Source organism: Mustela erminea, chromosome 4, assembly GCF_009829155.1.
Source record: "Mustela erminea isolate mMusErm1 chromosome 4, mMusErm1.Pri, whole genome shotgun sequence".
Lineage (NCBI taxonomy): Eukaryota > Metazoa > Chordata > Mammalia > Carnivora > Mustelidae > Mustela > Mustela erminea.
Genome location: NC_045617.1, coordinates 140,347,047 through 140,368,508, shown reverse-complemented (window position 1 = coordinate 140,368,508; position 21,462 = coordinate 140,347,047).

Below are 21,462 nucleotides of genomic sequence, written 5' to 3'. Positions count from 1 at the left end.
CGGGTACTTGGAATTCAGAACAGCTGACCAGTGGAAGGTTTGCCCTCTCTAAGATCTATTCCATTTTACCAGTAGACTTTTTAGAAAATAGACTTTATTTTTATGAGCACTTTTAGGGTCCCAGCAAAATGGAGAGGAAGGCACAGAGATTTCCCATATAGTCCCACCCCCACACATGCACAGCCTCCCCTGTTATCAACATCCCCCATCAGAGTGGGCCAGTTGATAAATTGATGAGCCTACTTCAACACAAAAGAATAAGAATATTGAATAAGAATTAGCTCCTTGTAGACTCTATGGGTTTGGACAAATATATAATGACAAGTACCCACCACTGCAGAGCAGTTTCATCGCCCTAAAATTCCTCCATGTTCTACCTATGTGTTCCTTCCTCCCCCTGATCCCTGGAAACCACTGATTTTTTTTTTTTTTTTTTTTTTTTACTGCCTTTTCTAGGAAGTCATGTAGTTGGAGTCATCCAGTACATAGCCTACTAGGAATTTTTAAAGTCCGTTTTTGCCTTTCTTCCAACACTGGATCCACAAACCCTTTAAGGGGATTGTGATTTGTCTTCACATGTGTCCAGGAGGCACTCGGTCAATATTTATGGAATGTGTGAAAGAATGACTAGTCGTGACGTTTCCATATCTCAGCAATCGCTGACATGCAACATCTTTGGCAAGTACGACCCTCTCTGAAGCATCAATTTATAATGAACACCTAATGGGAATATAATGCATCAGAAAGAGTCTGGAATCATCATGGAGGGCCTGGGCAACCCTTTTCCAACAAAGGCTTGGACCATCTACTTGTCTAAGACACAGAGACACTTTTAGAGGCTGGGTCACAGATAGTAACCACAGGTACACATCAGATAATAATTGTAGCTTATAAGATTTCTATCTGATGTCTTGTAATGTGGTTTATTCATCCTGAGGTTATCATTGAAGATTAGGAACAAGGGAACAAAGAACCACCCTTACCTTCATAGGAAAATGTTTCTTTGTAGGAATAATTCATTCAAAGCCCTTCAAGATTTCCTACCCCAGGATTATAAGATACACATACCATTCTTTTCCCTCAAAGAATTGCTTGATTTCTGTGGCATCTTTTCATGAAATTATTTTGTCAATTGTATACTCAGTACTAGGGTGAATTTATGTTTTACTTTAGAGTTGCTTATTATCAGCCACTTGAAAGAGCTAAACCTGTCTTTGGTTAGGCAAAAACATTTTGCTTTGGTGATACAAACACAACACATTGCAAAAGGTCTTCTACGTTAAAATATGGGAGATCAAATATTTAATGTTCAAGAGTCACACAGAAGAGCAATTTATTTGCCGGGAATTTCTACACTGGATATCTAGATTTCTATATATCTAGATCTCTATATATCTAGATACACACACACACACACACACACACACACAGACATACATATATGTGTGTATGTATGTGTGTGTGTATATATGTATTTATTTATTTATTTTAATTCAAATATTTGGCGGTTCAGTCAACAAGCTAATTATTTATGTGTGTGTGTGTGTGTGTGTGTGTGTGTGTGTGTGTGTGTGTGAAGGGAGGTATGCATAAAATTGCCAACTGTTTTTACCCAAAGAACTGAACGTTGCCAAAAAGCAGTAATTATATTGCAAAAAAACAAAAAAGAATTTTAAAAATTTTTTGCTTAAACTTGAATAATTTTTTCCAACTTCCCTTCAGTTGACTTCTCTCTGTGTGTGTATGTTTTGTTGATTTGTTTCACAGGCTGTAAATGGTAGGAGGCCAGGCCTGGTGTCATCCCAGTTCATGCTCTGAAAGGAAAGATGATTGTTGGTAGCTCTGGAGGGAGGGTGGGGTGAGGGAACTGGTCAGCAAATAATTAGGGAGTAAAGCCCCCCTGCTTCCCGTAGGCCATAAAAGGTTAAGAAAATACTGAAAAGGTGACAAAGGATTATTTTCATTTTCTATGTCCTAAGTCCCACCATAAATCTGTCTGGACACATAGTCTCTGCAAGTGTCGCCTGGTGGGGGAGAGAAACTTTGAGCATCAGGACAAGGGAATGACGTTGCTGAGACTGGCCTCTGGGGAACTAGGGGAGGTTGGCCCTTGACTATGCATTGGGCCTTCTCTCTTCATGCCTGTGCACTTGCTTTGCAGTTTCCTTCTCTCCCTCTTTCTCCTAGCCTCTTTTTCTTTTCCTTGGATCTTCTCATTTCCTTGGATAATGTGTACTTGAAGCACATTTATATTTTTGTATTTGTTAATGGAAATTGTAGTTTTTTTCTTCAAAAATTTATTTTTTTAAAGACTTTTTATTTATTTTTCTGAGAGAGAGAGAGAGAGAGAGCATGAGCAGAGGAAGAGGGAGAGGGAGAAGCCGACTCCCTGCTGAGCAGAGAGCCTGACACGGGCTCATCCCAAGACTTTGAGATCATGTCCTGAGCTGAAGGCAGACGCTTAACCAACTGAGCCACCCAGTCGCCCCTTTCTTCCTCAAAAATTTATAGTGCCTCAAATATCTTCTGCACCATCCACCCTGGTCTCTCTCCCCAGTCTCTCAGCCCCTCTAGTTCCATAGGCTGGTTGTTGGTTGCTTTATACACTAGTTTAGTTATTCTTAACAACAACAACAAAAAAAACAAATTTCCTAACTCTGCCTAAGAAATGTTGGTGGACCTATGAAAATGCTTGAGAACTGTTACATTGGAATACATCTCTTCACTATTTATTTGCTCATTTCTTGCCTAGTGGCAGAAATTATTAAGGATTGCTCTTAAAATCTGAATAATTTGGAAAGATAGAGCAAACGAAAAGCAGATCAGAAATTGAGTCAAAGGAATAATATAGACAGAGATTTCAAAAGTACCAGGAACGTGTCATGTTTTAAACTTGCCGAAATTGGTTCCTCTTCTCATTTTGGCTAACAAGATCTAACATCTCTAAAGTCTCTAACGAGACTTTGGCTGAGGGAGCAGGGGAAAGATCATCTTTGGAGAAAATATTTCTCACTGGTTGCCTGCTTCATTGTTCTACAATCGAAGTGAAGGAAGGACAGTCATCTCTGCTGAAAGCAGGTTTCTCCAGCACGAAGGGAGGAATCAGGGGCATGAAGGAATGATGTCGAGGGCTAGAATCAGAAAACGATAAAGAACTTGAACTCTTCTGATGTCTAGAATTTGCCTGATGTATTACATCCTAGATTTCATTTTATCTAAATTAGGATTTTTCAACCTCAACACTACTGACATTTTGGGCCAGATAATTTTTTTTTTAGGATTTTTATTTATTTATTTGACAGCAGAGATCACAAGTAGGCAGAGAGGCAGGCAGAGAGAGAGGGGGAAGCAGGCTCCCTGCTGAGCAGAGAGCCTGATGTGGGGCTTGATCCCAGGACCCTGGGATCATGACCTGAGCCAAAGGCAGAGGCTTTAACCCACTGAGCCACTCAGGCACCCCTGGGCTGGATAATTCTTTATTGTAGGGGAAATGTCCTGTGCACTGTAGGATGTTTAGCAGTATCCTTGCCCCCTACCTGCTGGATACCAGGAGCTTCCTCCAGTTGTGACAAGTGAAAACATCTCTGGGCATGGCCAAATGTCTTCTAGGTGGCAAAATTGCCCCTCGTTGAGAACTACTCATCTAAATGGATTTAAATCTACCAGGCATCCCCAAGAACTGGAGAGATTCATTTTCTTCCTTCAGGGAGTGCAAAATCTTTATTTGCAAAATTAAATGCATGAATTTGAACATTCAATGAATGAAGGAAAGGATACGTTGTTAAACCCGGTAAGCCTGTTTCTTCTTCTGAAAATCCTTCAAAAAATCTTTATTGCGCCCTTGGTTGGTGCCGAGTGGCGTTCATGGTAACTGTTTCTTTAGTCACCGTGAAGATCATGTGAGAAGACATGTGATTTATTATTTATTATTATTATTTATCATGGCCTTTGCTATTATTGGCATTTATTTAAAGCTTCATAGGTTTCAGAGTTATTTGTTTTAAAAATTTCACTTATTCATTTGAGAGAGAGAAAGACAGAGATACTGAGAGAGAGGGCATGAGTGGGGAGGAGAGGGAGAACCAGGCTCCCTGATGATCAGGGAACCTGATACAGAACCCCATTCCAGGACCCTGGGATCATGACCTGAGCTGAAGGCAGATGCCTACCCAGCTCAGCCACCCAGGCACTCCAGAGTTATTTTTAACTGTGTTCTCTCTTAATTGTCTAAATAACTTAGTGGGATCTTGTTTTGGCTCCTGTTTTATAGATGGGGAAAGTAACACTCACAGAAGAGATGTATCCTGTTGATAAATAGTAGGTCCAAGATTCAACTATTAAATGCAACTTGTCCTATCTCCCCCATATTGTCTGCTAAAATGAGAAGAACTGGCTGGACAAATGCCACAGAGTGGGATATCCATGGAGGTATGGTTGGGATATCTACGGACATCCGTCTTTTCCTTCCCAGATGCAACTACTCCTAGACCCCCCTATGTTATCCTGCTAGAAAATGAGAATTAAAAACCCAATGGGACACATTTGTGCTTTTTCTAAAATGAGCTAGTTTTCTAAAAGTGTGTGCACCCCATTCCAATTTCTGCTCAAAGAGGCTTCATTAGCAGAAATGTTGGTCTTGTTGATCAAATGTTGATCTAAAAGTCATCTGAGCTTTAGTAGGGGCAATTCAGACCAAGGATTTCCTAACCTCCTTCAAAACCCCCCACCCTTTCCAAGAAAACCTTTAGCTCTCTACAACTATGTAATGGACCATTTCTAAGGTTCCTCCCTCAAGGCATTGTCTTCTGTGCTTATGCCAGTTTCTGCACAAAAGAGAGAGATACACTGGGCTGTACTACCAACAAGACCTTGCTCCCACATAATGTGACTTCAGCAAAATGCAGTTGATAATGTGAGACCCTTCTCTGCCAGAGCTGCGTCCTCAAGATTGCGAGTCAGCAGGGATGGTTGGCCAATAAACAAAGACGACATGAGAAGGTTGAGGAATAGAAATCACAAAGCAAAGATGTGACAGAAGTTAGATTTGTTCTGAACATCAAATTTGGGTTTGGGAGAATATTGACCTTTACCATCAGAGAATCAACAGACTCATTTCCCCTATACACTTAGCAGCTCTTCCTTGGCCCTCTCCCTTGATCATCACCACTCCAGCTCCCTCCACCTACACATGCAGACCAAGAAAACATTTACAGCTTGTGAATATTTCAGCAGTGTGGTTTTAAAAGGTACATTAAATTTATTCTAGATGTTGTGGGTAATGTTACATGATGGAATAAAGATCTCCAAAGAACTATTCCTATTAATAAATTGGCAGATAAAATGTTAAGAGTGAGCCTCCACTCTTGATTCTCAAAAAGGGAATCATATTAGCATGATAGAACTTCTCCTAGGAGAGTACCAGGATCTCTTCTGCCTAGGAAAAAAACAAACTAACAAACAAACACAAAACATATTTTTTTTCTGTTTTAAGAGTTATAGGAAAGAAGGAAATAGGAAGAAAAATAAAAATGAAACTTGTATTTTGAGAAACAAATACATTAAAATACCACTTGAAGCTTTTAATTCGAAAACCTGGGAGACATTCCTTGTTAATTTAAAATTCACTTGATAATAAAAAGCTCTACATTAATTGCAAATACTATATCATACCATATTCTATACACACACACATGAATTATACATCTAGCAATCATTTACTTGATGCTTCGGAACACAATCCTAAATCCATATGCATCCTATCCAAGAGATTACAAAAGTAAAAATCATTATTTCCTGGGCTCAGAGTGGCAGAAGAAGAAATTACAGGTCTGGGACTTCCTTGTCCTCTATCACCGTGTAAAATCTTAAGCATTTGCAAATGTGGAAAATATCGTCACTGAAAGCTTCTAGGGAAAAAAATGATTTCCATTCATGACACTGCCTACATGCTCTCATAACTTGGACTTCCTAGAAGAAGCTACATCCTCCTTAACTGTCACCCATGAGCATTTAATTTTTTAATTTAATTTATTTATTTACTTATTTATTTATAAAGCTTTTTCTTTAAAGTTTAAATGCAATTTGGGTAACATATTATTATGTTAGGGGAGCCTGGATGGCTCAGTGGGTTAAAGCCTCTGCCTTCAGCTCAGGACATGATCCTGGTAGTCCTGGGATAGAGCCCCGCATCGGGCTCTCTGCTCGGCAAGGAGCCTGCTTCCTCTTCTCTCTCTTTCTGCCTCTCTGCCTATTTGTGATCTCTGTCAAATAAGTAGATAAAATCTTAAAAAAAAAACCATACTATTATGTTATTATTATATTATTAACATATTATTAGTTCAGGGGTAGAATTTAGTGGTTCATCAGTCGCGTAAGACACCTAGTGCTCATTCCATCAAGTGACCTCCTGAATGCCCATGAATGTTTTAGGTGAATTGGACAAACTTCTTCAAAAAGGCAAAACGGAGGGCCCTGTTACATGTTTCAGGGTCTGGTTGATTTAACTTTACAAGCACTAGAAATAAACTTTAGGTAAGTCACTGAGTTTCAAATCTGTTACCTGTAAAATGTGAGTGGTACTAATAGCTAATGTTTATTGACTATTTGCTATATTCCAGGCATATGCTGGGCACTTTATATTGCTTATTTCATTTAATCCTTCCAATAACCTCTTAATGCAGGTTTCATTATTGTTCCCATTTCCCAGATGCAAAACTGAGGCTTAGGGGTTAAGCAAATTGAAGACGATCATACAACCAGTGAATGTCCTAGTAGGAATTCAAGACAAGGTACAGCTCAATATGAACGCTTAACCATATTCTATAAAGTTAAATAACCCTTAAAATTTCGAGGACAGTGTCTGGCAAAGATAGTAATAAAACAATGCTGTGAATTTGAAAATAAAATCTGCCCTTAGGTATCTTTGTTTATCACAGAGGTTCTCAACTTTGGAGTATATTCAAATCACAAGGGCTATCTTAAAAAATAATAAAAATTTTGCTCATAACCCCATCTCATAAAAATCAAATCAGAATCTTGGGATGGAGACTTAGGTGTCAGTTTTATTTTTTATTTTTAAAGCTTCTGGAGTTCTGATTCCCAGTAAGACAGAAGCACATACCACCCCATTTCTCTCACCGAATGCAGTTACAAAATTGAACAGATTGCATCAAGCAACTATTTGAAGGCTCTGAAAAGTAAAAAGTAGTAAGTAAAAAAAAGCAGGTGGATTGGAGAAGAACACCAAAATTCTCAGTCCCACTTATTAATGAGTTTACCTTTTTCTTTGGTGGTGGGGATTTGGGCTAAGGCATCCTAAAACTCAGAAGTGACCGTTGGCACAGATAAAAAGATCCTCAGGATAAGAAAGCATATCCCAGGGATGCCTGGGTGGCTCAGTGGGTTAAGCCGCTGCCTTCGGCTCAGGTCATGATTTCGGGGTCCTGGGATCGAGTCCCGCATCAGGCTCTCTGCTCAGCAGGGAGCCTGCTTCCCTCTCTGTCTCTCTGCCTGCCTCTCCAACTACTTGTGATTTCTCTCTGTCAGGTAGATAAATAAAATCTTTAAAAAAAAAAAAAAAAGAAAAGAAAGCATATCCCAATATACAAGGAGAGTGGGGAATATCCATGATTTTATAATTTTTTCCTTTATTTCTATGTTCTTGTCCTCCTGCCCACCCCTCCACTCCACCCCAGTATTAGTGGCCAATAGATATTTAAAACTCTGAGGGAGGGGCCCTTCCTCTCAGTTGGGAGCAACTGTGGTCTCAGGAGGGCAAAGGGAACTCTGCTACTTATTTTTCTTGTATGTCTACCCACTTGTTGGCCCTACAAATGGACACATTGTAGAAAGTACTTGCCAGAGTGGACAAATAAAGCTCCCGTTCTCTGCCAGAAGACCAAAGAGGGGCGCCTCAAAGAACTGGAATGCATCATGGAGATAGCAGAGAATGCGAAGCTTGAGAAAGTGACCCTATGAAAGTGTTTATGCACTTCTGGTCCCATTAGCTATGCAAATATAGATTTGATGCTAACCAGCATCTCATAGGCTTTGAGAGCTGAACTGTGGGATAAATTGCTGTTCAGGTGCCAGAATGACCACTGGATGGTGCAAATGTAGGACTGAGCCAAAAAGCAATGCAAGACTTTGGAAATGGGACAGACAGCAAAACTATAGGAGGCTGTCTGGAACTTGTGACCTGAATCCAACTAGGTTGTTTGGCTGATAAAACAAATACTTCAAAAGTCTCCATAGAGTTAAGTGAGACACAGAGTCTCATAAAATAATTTAAAATACCCAAGATAAGACCACAAATAACTCAGCATAAAACCCAAAGAAGAAGCAGTTATATTTCAACTTGAATGGAAAAAGGCAATCAACAAATGTCAACACTGAGGTGATAGAGATGTTGGAGTTTTTTGACAAAGACTTTAAAGCAACTATTATACATATGCTCCAAGAAGAGCAAACCCTCTTGAATTGGCTGGAAAGATGGAATGTAGATCTCTTATCAAAGGAAGGAAGCTTCCAGGTGCCTGGGTGGATCAGTTGGTTAAGTGTCTGTCTTCAGCTCAGGTCATGATCTCAGGACCCTGGGACTGAGCCCCAAGTTGGGCTCTCCACTCAGCAGATAATCTGCTTCTCCCTCTCCCTCTGCCCCACCCCCCATTCATGCTCTATCTCTCAAATAAATAAAATCTTTCTTAAAAGAAGAAATTAAAGCTATGAAGAAGAACTAAATAAAAAATAGAATAACCAAAATTAAAACTCAGTAGATGAGGTCAAGAGCAGAATGGAAAAGACAAAGAGTCAGCAAATTGAAGATCTGTCAATACAAATGATCAAATCTCAACAACTGAGTGAACAAAACACTGAAAAATAAACATAAACAGAGCCTTATGGACCTACATGACAATATCAAAATATCTAATATTCATGTTATTGGAGGCCTAGGTGGAGAGGAGAAAATGAAATGCAAAAAAAAAAAATTACTTAAAAAGAAAATTGCTGAAAATCTGAATTTTGTGAAAGACATAAACCTACAGATTCACGAAGCACAGGTGACTCCAAATGGGGGGTGGGGGAGGAGGGAACCCTGCAGAGAAATCCGTGCCAAGACACATTATAATCAAACTGCTAAAAACTCAAGACAAAGAAAAAGTATTAGAGCAGTCAAAGCAAAAATGACGCATTTCTTTCTTATAAGGAACAGTGTTTCAATAACTACGAATCTTTCATAACAAATCATGAAAGCAGAAGTGCTTTAGAAAGGACTATGAATCCAGAATTCCGTATTCGGCAAAAATAATTTTAAACAATGAAGAGAAATTAAAGATATTCTCAGAAGAAGAAAACCTAAGAATTCTTTTTTTTTTTTTCAAAGATTTTTATTTATTTATTTGACAGACAGAAATCACAGGTAGACAGAGAGGCAGGCAGAGAGAGAGGAGGAAGCAGGCTCCCTGCTGAGCAGAGAGCCCGATGCGGGACTCGATCCCAGGACCCTGGGATCATGACCTGAGCCGAAGGCAGAGGCCTTAACCCACCGAGCCACCCAGGTACCCCGAAAACCTAAGAATACTTAAGCAACAGACCTACCAATATCAAAACACAAACACTTTCTAAAAGGAAGTTCAGACAGAAGGGAAATGATATCAGATGGAAATTTGTAATGTCAAGAATAAAGGAAAAGCCACAAAAAAATGTTATATGTGTAGGTAAATATAGTAGACTACTCTTTAGTTCTTTAAAACATGTAAGATGAAAAAATTATAACAGTGCCTGGTTGGTTTTTAGAAATATAGAGATGTAATACATAAGATGCCTAAAACATTAATGGAAGAAGGCAAAAGAATCTATATAGCGGTAAGTATTCTGCATTCCACTTGAAGTGGAAAATATTGACCCCAAGCAGACTGTAAAAAGTTAAGTACAGTTATTGTAATCTCTAGAGAAACTACTTAAAAAAAAACCCTAAAAACAAAACTATTCAAAGAATTATAGCCAAATGCACAACAGAAAAATTAAAAGAGAATACTAAAAAAAATTAAATAAATAAAAGTAAAAAAAAAAAAAATCAAATAACCCCAAAGAAGACAGGGATGGGGAATAAAAACAAAGATATAAAACAAAACAAAGAGAAAATTGTAGTCCTAAGTCCAAACACAGTGATAGTTGCCTTAAATATAAATAGTCTAAGCACATCAATTATATATTGCCCATGTATATGCTGTCTACAAGAAACGCACTTTAAATATAATGATAAAGATAGGTTAAACATAAAAGGATGAGAGAAAAGATAAGTCACAAAAGCCTGAATCAGAAGAAGTCTCAGTAGCTATATTAATTGTCAGGCAAAGTAAGCTTCCTAAAAAGGAAAATTGCTGGGGATAAAAAGAGACATTACATAGTGATAAAAAGATCAATTCACCAAGAAGATGTAATAATCCTAAATTTGTATGCACCTTACAACAATTTTCAAAATACATAAAGCAAACACTGGAAGAATTGAAAGGAGAAACAGACCTACCCATAGTCATTGTTGGAGACTTCAATGTCTCTATCAGTCATTGACAGAATATATAGGCAAAACAGAAAAAATTAGCAAGGGGAAGTTAGAGAAAAGGCAACAGAGTAACATTAAAATGAGCGATAAAGGAAGAAAGACGTTTGAAATATTGCAGGCAAATATCACCTACCTCACAGTTGGCTTTATATACCTCAGTTATAAAAATGAAAATCCATATAGTACTTTCACTAGAGAACATTTTCTAGAAACCAGAGGCATCCCTCTGAAAGCATTTCAGTTTGTTTCCCTAAAATATGATTGACCTGAGGCAAGTCATTTCTCCCTTCTCAACTTCTTTTTCCTCACGGGCAAAATGAGGGGGTGGGGGTTGCCCCCACTCACCCCACCCTCCCTCCCACATGATTAGATTTTATCTAAGGTCCCTTCTAGCTCTGTGATTTTTCCTCTGCTTTTATTTTCCGGCAAATTTTTCCTTAGGCTGGTGTTTCCAAATCATTCTGTACTCATGGAGCCAAAATATCTTTTCATCTTCCTATTGTTTAATTTGCAAAGAAAGTATTAAAGATAAGACAGGGTGGGGACCTGAGTCACTGTCATTCAACCAAAGGCTGTGGTCTGGAAATCTCCCCTCAGACAAAAACATTTCAAAACAAAGGTAGAAACCAATATGGAAAAAAAGAAAAAAGTATAACAAGTTCCAACCAAACATATTGCTTTATTTTCTGCTGAAATCTCTTTTCCCCCTGTCATGGAGACAAGCTTAGGCAATATTTAACCAAATATTACTTACGCGTAATGAGAAACATGGTTATACGGCACTTGGAAAGTTATAAGTTACAAACAAAACCTGACAACTGTTCCAAGTTTGATAATATGAGAAGAAATGGAATAAATTAAAAGGTAAACCACATTCTTCTCAGCTTCCTGATGGGTTTTGTCCAAACAGCTTGAACAATTGCAAAATATTGTTCAGGTGATTTCCAGACATTCTGCTATGACCATGGGTATATGAGCGAAGTTTATTGAATATTTATAGTATTGCTCTAGTTTTAGAGCCTTCAGAAGACGTAGGCATGTAGAAGATACGGTCTCTACGATTTTCTAGTTATTGTGAGGACTCCTCACTGGGCTCTTAAATTTCAGGAGGGCAGAGAGTGTGGTTGTTTTGCATATCACTGTGTAACCAGTTCCTGGGACAGTGCGGCAGAGAGGATGTTCTCAGTACTAGTTAGACAACAGTAGAGGAAACTGACCACAGAGTTAATCTCAGCTAGCTCCTTACCAGAAGGATGCCTCTTCATGCAAAAGTGGATTATATGTATATACCTTTAGGCATAAAATACTCACATACCATGACTGATTTGTTGTATGTACATAGGTAACACACAATAAACAGATTTTGCTATTTGTTTTTACCTCTAGACACCCCCTGACCCCGACTCCCGAAAGTAACAAGACTGATGAAAATTTTCAGTTTCTCTACTGGTTTTCTGACTGTCCAAGAGCTTCTAAAACCAGTCACCTGGGGATCTTGTTAAAATGCAGATTCTGATTCAGTGGATCTGGGACAGGACCTGAGATCTGCATTTCTTGCAAACTTCCATTGGCTATGGTCTGTGGACGACACCTTTCGTAACAAGACAATGCCGGCATTGCCAAATAGAAATGGTGTTCAGGTCCATGTGGAGAAAGTTATCATGGTTACCATGTGCAGCCTTGATGGGGTAATGAACACAGAATTTTAAACTGGAAAATGACCATAGTGCTTATTTTGGAAGCACAAACCCTTAGGCATAAGAAGGTTAAAAGTGGTCTTCCTAATGCCCTACAGCCTGCTACGGTTTTGTTCCCACTGAGGCTGGGCTTTGGGACTCCAGATTTTAAACCTGTTCTTTCCACAAGCTGCTGTGAGTCACTGGTTAAAAAAGAAGTTTAAAATCGGCCACCGTGGCGGCGCCTGGGTGGCTCCGTGGGTTAAAGCCTCTGCCTTCGGCTCAGGTCATGATCCCAGGGTCCTGGGATCGAGCCCCGCATCGGGCTCTCTGCTCAGCAGGGAGCCTGCTTCCTCCTCTCTCTCTGCCTGCCTCTCTGCCTACTTGTGCTCTCTGTCTGTCAAATAAATAAATTAAATTAAAAAAAAAAGAAATCTGCCACCATGGTCTTCTGGATGGAGGAAGGGCATCTCAGTGGAGATAAAAGTTGTGTTCTAGGCTTGAAGCCAAGCCTTGTTTAGCATAACCCAAGTGACTTCTTTCCCCAGATCACTGGCTTGGTGGCCTGTGTCTGGTTGAGATGAGGCCCCATGCTCAGAGCACACCAGAAAATATTTTCTGCAGCCTGGCTGGTAGTTCTGTTTCGGGGCAGACTAGTTCAAGTCCCTGCTGCTTAGCCCCCAGACTGAATTTCTAGGGTCATCTCAACAGTGTGGTTCCCTAGCCCCACCTTGGAAAATGTCTGACTGCCCATTCGGATTTTACAACACTGGGGAATGTTACTCCTAAATAAACCTGAAGCACTATTTTTACCTGTTTTTGTCTTCATCAGACTGCAGAGGGTGCCCACTGAGAACGTAAATAAAACCCACATTTTCCAAGTTGCCCGGAGATAACCAGCATTCTTCATAAGGCCTTCCGTGGGAAATTGTTTTCAAGGGGAGATTTTCATGCTAACCAAATCTCGGGACACCTACAAAATCTTAATTCTGTTTGCGACGCGTGTGTTGTCATCAGATGGGTTACGTTTCGGCTCAATGCGGGAGGGGATGCACAGGCAGGAAACACCAGTAACAATTTGGGCTTTTGAGCCCAAGGAAGATCCTGGTCAGGTGTCACTGTTCAACGCTGGAAGGTTTAGAACTTTCCGAATCCCTGGAATCCTTGTAGCAGTGACAGTCACTAGCTTACCCCTGAGTGAATGAAAATCTTGGAATAAATGAGTATGAACCTATTTAAGCATCCCCTTCTGAGAAACTGAGTCCTTTTCAGGGACTTTCTCTCTGGAAACTCTTCCTTTCTGCCCCCCACTCCACCACCTTCAAGTGCTGAGTTGAAAGAGACAAAGCAAGTCAGCAAGAGGCGCAAAATCTTCTCGGTACAACGGAAAGCCCTAGGGAGTGGACACATGTGTCTGAGTGTGGGCTGTGTCTGTAACCAGCTCTGTGACCTTTAAGTTGCTTAACTTCTCTCTTGTTTCAATTACTGGTTATAAAGTAAAGAAATTGGACTAGAGGGTTTAAAATATATATATATTTTTTGAGCCTGAAATATCTAGGTGCCTACAGCTTAGTTTCTTTCTAGAGCTCATAAGCCCATCCGTGGGGTTCTGACTTATGAGACAAAAGCTCATTAATGAGAACAGTGTCCTATTTAGTTTGACATTGGAATTCACTTTTAAAAAGTCAGGATTACCTGGGTGATTGAAACATATATTAAATCCCCACCAAAGTCAGGAGACCATCACACAGCACATTATTAATTTTAAACTGATCAACATGGTGGTTTGTGGTTAATGGTCTATTTCATGTTGTTGGGTTTTCTTTCTTTTTCTTTTCTTTTCTTTCTTCTTCTTTTTTTTAATCCTTTGAAGTGTTCTTCTCCCTCCTCTGTCCTCAACTTCATCCGAGGCTAGTTTAACTGTTAAATGATGGAAACTGAACCTTGACACACTCTGGTGACTCCTCTGTCAGTATTCTACCCCAGCCAGGGGTAGGGGAGGTTTCTGACATAGAAACACAAAAACCTCATCATTTAACAATAAAACACTGATTCTCACAGGAAGCAGGTCTTGCTTTGTTTTAATAAAAACAGTCTTAGGGCACATACCCATGCACAAACCATGCATGGAAAAAGTGTGTCATTTGTACCTTTGGCTGAAGGAAAATGTTGATATTGTACCATGGTTAATAGAAATTGAATCGACGTCAAATCTCTAAATGACTTTCCCCCCACTGCAAATGGGAGAGGCAGAGTTTAGTATCTGGGAGAGAAAGGCAGAGGAAACTTGATCTGAAGTGACTTGGCATTTTGGTTCACAAAGAACGAGGTGCTGGGAGTCAGAGTTCAGCCTACAGAAGGGAGGAATCTGAGTACACAAAAACGATGACAAGGGAGATAATGGACAATCACAGCAGAACTCACTCCAACCCACCATGCGGCTCTGTCACTCTTCCTTAATAATGGTGGAAAATGAAATAGATGAGCGAGAGGTCTTCATGGAGTGTTGCTTCAGGGAACGCACTGCCAAGCTCACATGTGGCATGCTGTAACTTTACTACTCAGAATCATAAAAGAGCTGGGCATGATTCCCAGAACATTGCTAACTTTTCTTCTCTCTTCTGCGGTCCACATATTATAATTGTATGATTTCTTTTTTCCAGGGCCATTTTCAACTCTAGAAATGGAGAGAGTATGCGATGCACATGTTACCTAAGTTTAGATCCATTCCCTCCCCATGAGTTCTGCCCCAACGTTTAGCTCCCATGGGAACAGTGGTGATTTAGAGGGCGTGAGAAAGACGACCCGCCTTAGTCAGACATGAAACAATACTAGCACCAGCAACCGGATTCAAACTCCTGGAGACATCATGGGGTTTGAATTCACCCAGACCCCTTGCTCCTGGCAGGTGATCTCCGTAGAACGTAAGATGTCAGCCAACTCATCTCAACTCATTCCTTTTTATTCACCCCCAAAGTTCTGGGGATCATCTCCCATCCTTGCCTTTCTTCCTCCATCTCAGAGAAGGAAGGATCCTTCCTCCCTGCCAAGCCACACTCACCCTGTATGTCCTGAACCCATCCCCTCTCTCTGGACTCTGAGGTCTGACCCAGGCAGGCACTGGTGTGGGCTCTTCAACACAACTATGGAATCCCTTTCCTCAGCTCACTCCTTTCTGCACTCTGGCCCCCTTGACCTGGAACCCCCTAGCTATTCAGTTCAGAAAGATGGGAATATTGTCTTAGTTGTAACTGCCCACATCCCAAACCTCCCTCCCAGCTCTGTGCTTGATTCTGGAGGTCATAGCCATGGAAAAGGAAAACAAAAAGATACCTGGGAAATCCATTTCCTTACAGGCCACGTCTCTGAGTTCTAACTCCTCCCCCCCTCATCTGCCTGCACGTCCCCAACTTTCAGAGACCTTTTAGCATCGTTTCATCTTAGACAGAGTCAGGTCATCCCGATAATTTTACCTCTCCTCTGGGTCTCTGCTCGTGGCCTTCAAGCAAGCCCTGTCTTTCTAAAACATCCTTCTCTCCAGCCTGCTGCCTACCCTGTCCCATCCGGATCTCATCTTTGTTCTCTTCAAGCTCCTTGAAGATGTACTTTTCCACATGAATAGGCTCCATCTCTGGCATAGCAGGGAACCGCGGTTTACCTCTCCTACAGATGCTTCTAAAAACTCTGGACAAAATATAAAGAAGCCACTATCTGAAGAGAAAAATTAAGCCAAAGCAGGCAGATTGGAGATGGAAACTGAAGCTTGGAGAAGTGACCTTCAAAGGAATGAATTTATCAGATCAATCTCTCTCTCTCTCTTTTTCTCTTTTCTCATAGCTTTGCCTTGAGGGCAGCCCCAAGCACAGAACTGGGGAAGGGGTCAGCACTGAAGCCTGCTAAAACTGAGATAGTATTTTCAATTTTCTGGACTGAGAGCTGAAAGAAGGGGGCCTTGTGGACCAGAGTATGGAGAGGGAAGAGTTACCAAAGGGGTCCCACCATTCTATTGATAACCCCACACAAGGGTGTGCTCAGTCAGACCTAAAATAACACAGCAAGGCTTTGAGAGCTGAACACACCCAAAGTGAAGCCCAGTTCTCATGAAGCTCTGAGTAGTGCACATACAGAACACACTCAAAGTAGCATAACAAGAGCTTTAAAAGATGAACTGAGATTAGAAGCACCACCCACAGAAGGCAAAACAGAACTTTCAGCTGGAACATAACTAAGTTGATTGTCTGATGAATCAAACAAACAAATAAAAAAAAAAAGGTAACACTTTCCAGAGAATTATAATAAGGATCTACATACCAATATTCATGAAGGCCAGGATAAAATCCAAAATTGCTTAAAAATACATTAAGCTAAGAAAATGCGACCAATTCTCAAGGGAAAAGACAGGCAATATATGTCAACACTGAGATGACCCAGATGTTAACATTCTCAAGTAGAGACTTTCAAAGCAGCTATTATAACTATGATCCATAAAATAAAGGTAAAAATACTTACAGTGAACAGAAAGAAACAAGTCCTCAACAGAAAAATAGAAACTATAAAAAGGAATTAATCAGAAACTACAACTGAAAAATAAAAGATCTCAAAATTTAAAGATTCATTGGGTAAATTCAACAGCAGAATGGAGATTATCATATCAAAAAGAAAGAGTCTGTGAGCTGGAAGATAAAGCAATAAGAATGATCCAATCTAAAGAACAGGGAGGGATGGGACGCCTGGGTGGCTCAGTTGGTTAAGCAGCTGCCTTCGGCTCAGGTCATGATCCCAGGGTCCTGGGATCGAGTCCCACATCGGGCTCCTTGCTCGGCAGGGAGCCTGCTTCTCCCTCTGCCTCTGCCTGCCTCTCTGTCTGCCTGTGCTCGCTCGCACTCTCTCCCTCTGTCTCTGAAAAATAAATAAAATCTTAAAAAAAAAAAAAAAGAACAGGGAGGGAAAAAATAAAATGAAAATAGACCTGTAGCACCATATCAAAAGGTCATGGGAATATATATGTCATGGGAATTCCAGAAAGAGATGAAAAAGAAACTCGAGCTGAAAACTTCCCAAATTGGAGAAAGACATAAAGTTATAGATTAGAACAGCTCAGTATACCCTAAACATGATTAACTCAAAGTAAACCACACCTGACAAATCACTATCAAACTACTGAAAGACACTATCAAACTACCGAAAGACAAAGATGAAAAAGAAAATCTTGAAAACTGCTAGGGAAAAATGATACATGACATGCGGGAGAACAATGATTCAAAAGACTGTGAACATCTCAGAATCCAGAGAGGCCAGAAAATAGTGGATCAATGTCTTCAAAGTGCTGAAACACCAAGAATGAGACAAGGCTATATCTAAGAGAGGCTGTAATGCAGGCTGATTACTAACTGTGGGTTCAGGTCCAGGAAATGGGACAGAAATCTGGAGATTCGTGTGGTGGTGAGAGTCAGACAAGAAAATGCCTGCTTGACAATCATTTGCCTGGCAACCTGAATGTCAGATCACACACACACACGCGCACACACACACATGCATGTGTGTCTACACACATGCATGTGTGTGTGTACACAGAATCCAAGAACTCTTCAACAACCTAGGAGCAGGAGCTACAAGAAAGGGCTCACAGGGATGTCAGATCTGTCTAGACATTAGCTGTCTTCTATACGTGTCCAAAATGCCTCACCCTTGTCTATACGATTCCCTCTGCCTCAGTCCCTTAGTTGCTTATCTCAATGTGTCTAATATCTACTCATTCTCAACGGCCTATTCACATGCAGCTTCATTCATTCTATAACAAAAATTCCCTGAATACTTCCTATGTACTAGGACCTGAACCTCTCCATAAAGTCTTTCCAGATCTTCCTACTGAGAGCGATAGCCCCCTCTCCCGAATTTGTGTTCTGATTCATCATACTTATTTTATTTTTTTAATTTTTTAAAAAGATTTTATTTATTTACTTGATAGACAGAGATCCTAGGCAGAGAGGCAGGCAGAGAGAGAGGAGGAAGCAGGCTCCCTGCGGAGCAGAGAGCCCGACGCGGGGCTCGATCCCAGGATCCTGGGATCATGACCTGAACCGAAGGCAGAAGCCCCAACTCACTGAGCCACCCAGGCGCCCCATCATCATACTTATTTTATACTTTGTGTTCGAACTAGCCATATTAGAGCTAGCATGTACACTGTGTATTACCTGAGCCTAGAGGCTGGGAGTCACTCAGCTTTGTGTTACCAGCACGGTCTATCGTGGTAACTGAAAGATACTCGTTGTTCAGTACTTTTCGTGAACGAAGTTAGTGGATAACTTTTTTCTCCCTAAGCTAATTAAAAAACTACCAGTCATTAAGAGTAGCATGAATCATTTCTATTTTTAAAAAATCACTTGATAAAATAATTATTTACTCTAATTAACAAATGATATTTTAAAATGTGGAAGACCGAAAGAACACTGCTATTTCTTAGAATTATCTCTCATAATTCTTTGGCATTTATTTGGCATTTGGCATTTGGCCACTTTTGTAAGACTCACAGAATGTACGCAAGGCTGGAAAAGAACTTAAGTGCGAAAGACCAAATCTTTATTTTAGGAAGTAGAAAACTAAAAGGTGAAGCGTCTGCTTCAACACTCACAATCATTGAACCAGACTAGGATCTAGATCTTTCCAGTGTTCCCTCTGAATTCATGCTTCCTCTAATTCAGGGCTGGGAGATACAGATTTACTGAGATAATAGAAGACCAGAGATTGGTTGCTTGAACCGTGATGGTTGATGACATCATTGGAGGGGCTGGTCGTCTCCTGCCCCCTCCCACCAGATTGAGAATCTATTGTGAACGTTAACCCAATGTTTGCCTAGCCCTTCCCAAGCGACTAAGACTGAATTCAGCCATCACTCCTGTCTCTCTAGCCAGTTATTCTAGTTACCATTTATAACCCCATCACTTAAAGTGGGAGGGTGGTCGGTAGAGGACGCTGCAGAACCCCTTACCGTCTTTGGTACCTCAGTGTCCCTACTTGTGAAGGTTCATTGAAAATACCAGTAATCCCGGACCTGGAAATGGAATGCGTATCAGCTCACCACCAAATTAAACAGATTTCAGAGGCAGATAGAAACAAAAAGCTGGAGAAGTAGAAAGAGTTTTAGGTGTAAAAGAAAAAAAAAAAAGAAAAAGAACTAAAGAGATAATCCCTTTAAGATGCTGTGTGTGTGTGTGTGTGTGTGTGTGTGTGTGCGATTCCCAAAGTAAGAGGGCCAGGGTAATACTGCCAATGCTTAACTCCAAAATAGATAAAAGATTAAAAAAAAAAAAAAGAGTCTGCTCTATTGAGGAAAAAAAGTCCTGAAATAACCTATCACTGGTGTTCAGAAGTCACAAGGTCATCATTCATCTTTATAAAAAGGCACTGTGAACAAAGACAAACAAGGTAAAGGATTTACTTTTACATAACATCAGGATAGGTGAAAGAAACGGTGATCATTCTGTAGGCCTCCGAGCATGACAGAGAAATTTAAAGCTTTAAGAAAGAGTCTATGAAATGCTGCACTTCTGCTTTCGACAAATGCTTGGAGATATCATGAAAGTCCTTTTGAGATGGACAGAAAATTTTGTTCACTGCTTCTTTCAAATAAGTAAGAATATATATATTTTTTCAAAATCTGCCCGTCCTCTCCCTGTCTTGACCTAAAATCAGTCAGTCAGCCAACCAATCTGCAACTTTATATCTCATTTTACTACCTTAGACCTTAATATTTCTCGACTTTAACGCAGAGTAAGGTGTTACTCTCATGGTAGTTAACATGGCCGATTCCATTACTACTACCCTTGTAGTGTTCTTTTAAATCTGCTTATGCACACACACAAGAACCCATTCTTACAAAATGAGGAATGGAAAGAAAAGTCAGTGTGTTCGTCCAGTGAAATCTTGACACAGAGTTACCCCTAATTCAGGGGTTAATGCATAGGAGACCAGAGTCACAGACTGACCTATAGCACGAATAAAATATCTTCAAACTCTCCTGTTAATTTAAAAAGTTATACAAATTTGTAACTATATGCATGATATGTGCAGTTCTCTTTTACTATTAAAATGATACCTTCCTGCCCAAATTTTCTAGTAAAATGGCATCCTTCAGTATAGTAAACAGAGAAAGAAAGCCCATACCACTTTTGGTTGTCTTCTGACTATTTTCAGGCTAAGTGTTTTGTTTTGTTTTCCCTTTTGAATTATTAAAATCTCCATGCCCACTAATGCTCTGCACTTTACAAAAGTATAATACTAAGAAATCTTATTTTTTTTTTATTAACTTGTGGATTTTTCTGGGGAAGGAATATCATTGAAATGTTCCCTAAGGAGAAACCAAAAGAGAGAGGAATTTTCCTGGGCTTTCGATTGTAGCTTGTAGTGAATGGGAAAATCAGTTCTCACTTAGATCTACAGAGCTGTTTGTGAGCAGAAAATAGTTTTAATTATTGTGCCTATGCAACCAAGATTTTCTGGGACAATCCCAATTTCATTCTTTTCAATAAATGTGAATTTCTGTTAAGCTTGTAGGAAATTGTCCAACACACATACTCACAGAGGTGATTAAAGTCCATTGTGGAAAACTGTTCACTGCAGCATTATGGGTAACAACTGGAAGCAAGTAAATGTCCTTCAGTATGAGAATAGTTTAAGAAATTTTGGTACTTCATCTAATGCCAAGTAGATTTAGGCAGAGCTTTATGAACTGGCATGGAAAAATATCCAAGATATACCGTTCATTGAAAAATAGCAGGTCACAGAACAGGTGTTTAGTATACACCCAGCCACATCACATTTAGGACAATTCTGCCATATATGTTTGTAAACAGAAATTTTCTGCAGGACATTCCAGAAACAAACCAAAAGATTGCCTCTGGATATGGGATGGAAGGTTCAGGAAAAATGGAAAACTCTTATCATTCCAATATCTTAGCTCCCAGTATTTCTATGCCTCCTTCTACAAATTAAACTCTCCTGGATTCCTCCAATCCTCATGGCTTCCCACCATGTGTGAGACTCTATTGTCATGAACTCCTGTAGTCCTGGCCACAAGATGTGAGCTTGCTTGAGACCGGTGTGAAATGGTTGGAAAAGAACAGGAAGCAAATGTCACAGAACTTAAAGGGATTAAACTTAATGGGGGGAACTTAATAGGAACTAGCAAGGGGTTTGACTGCTGAGGGCTTTAACCAACAGGCC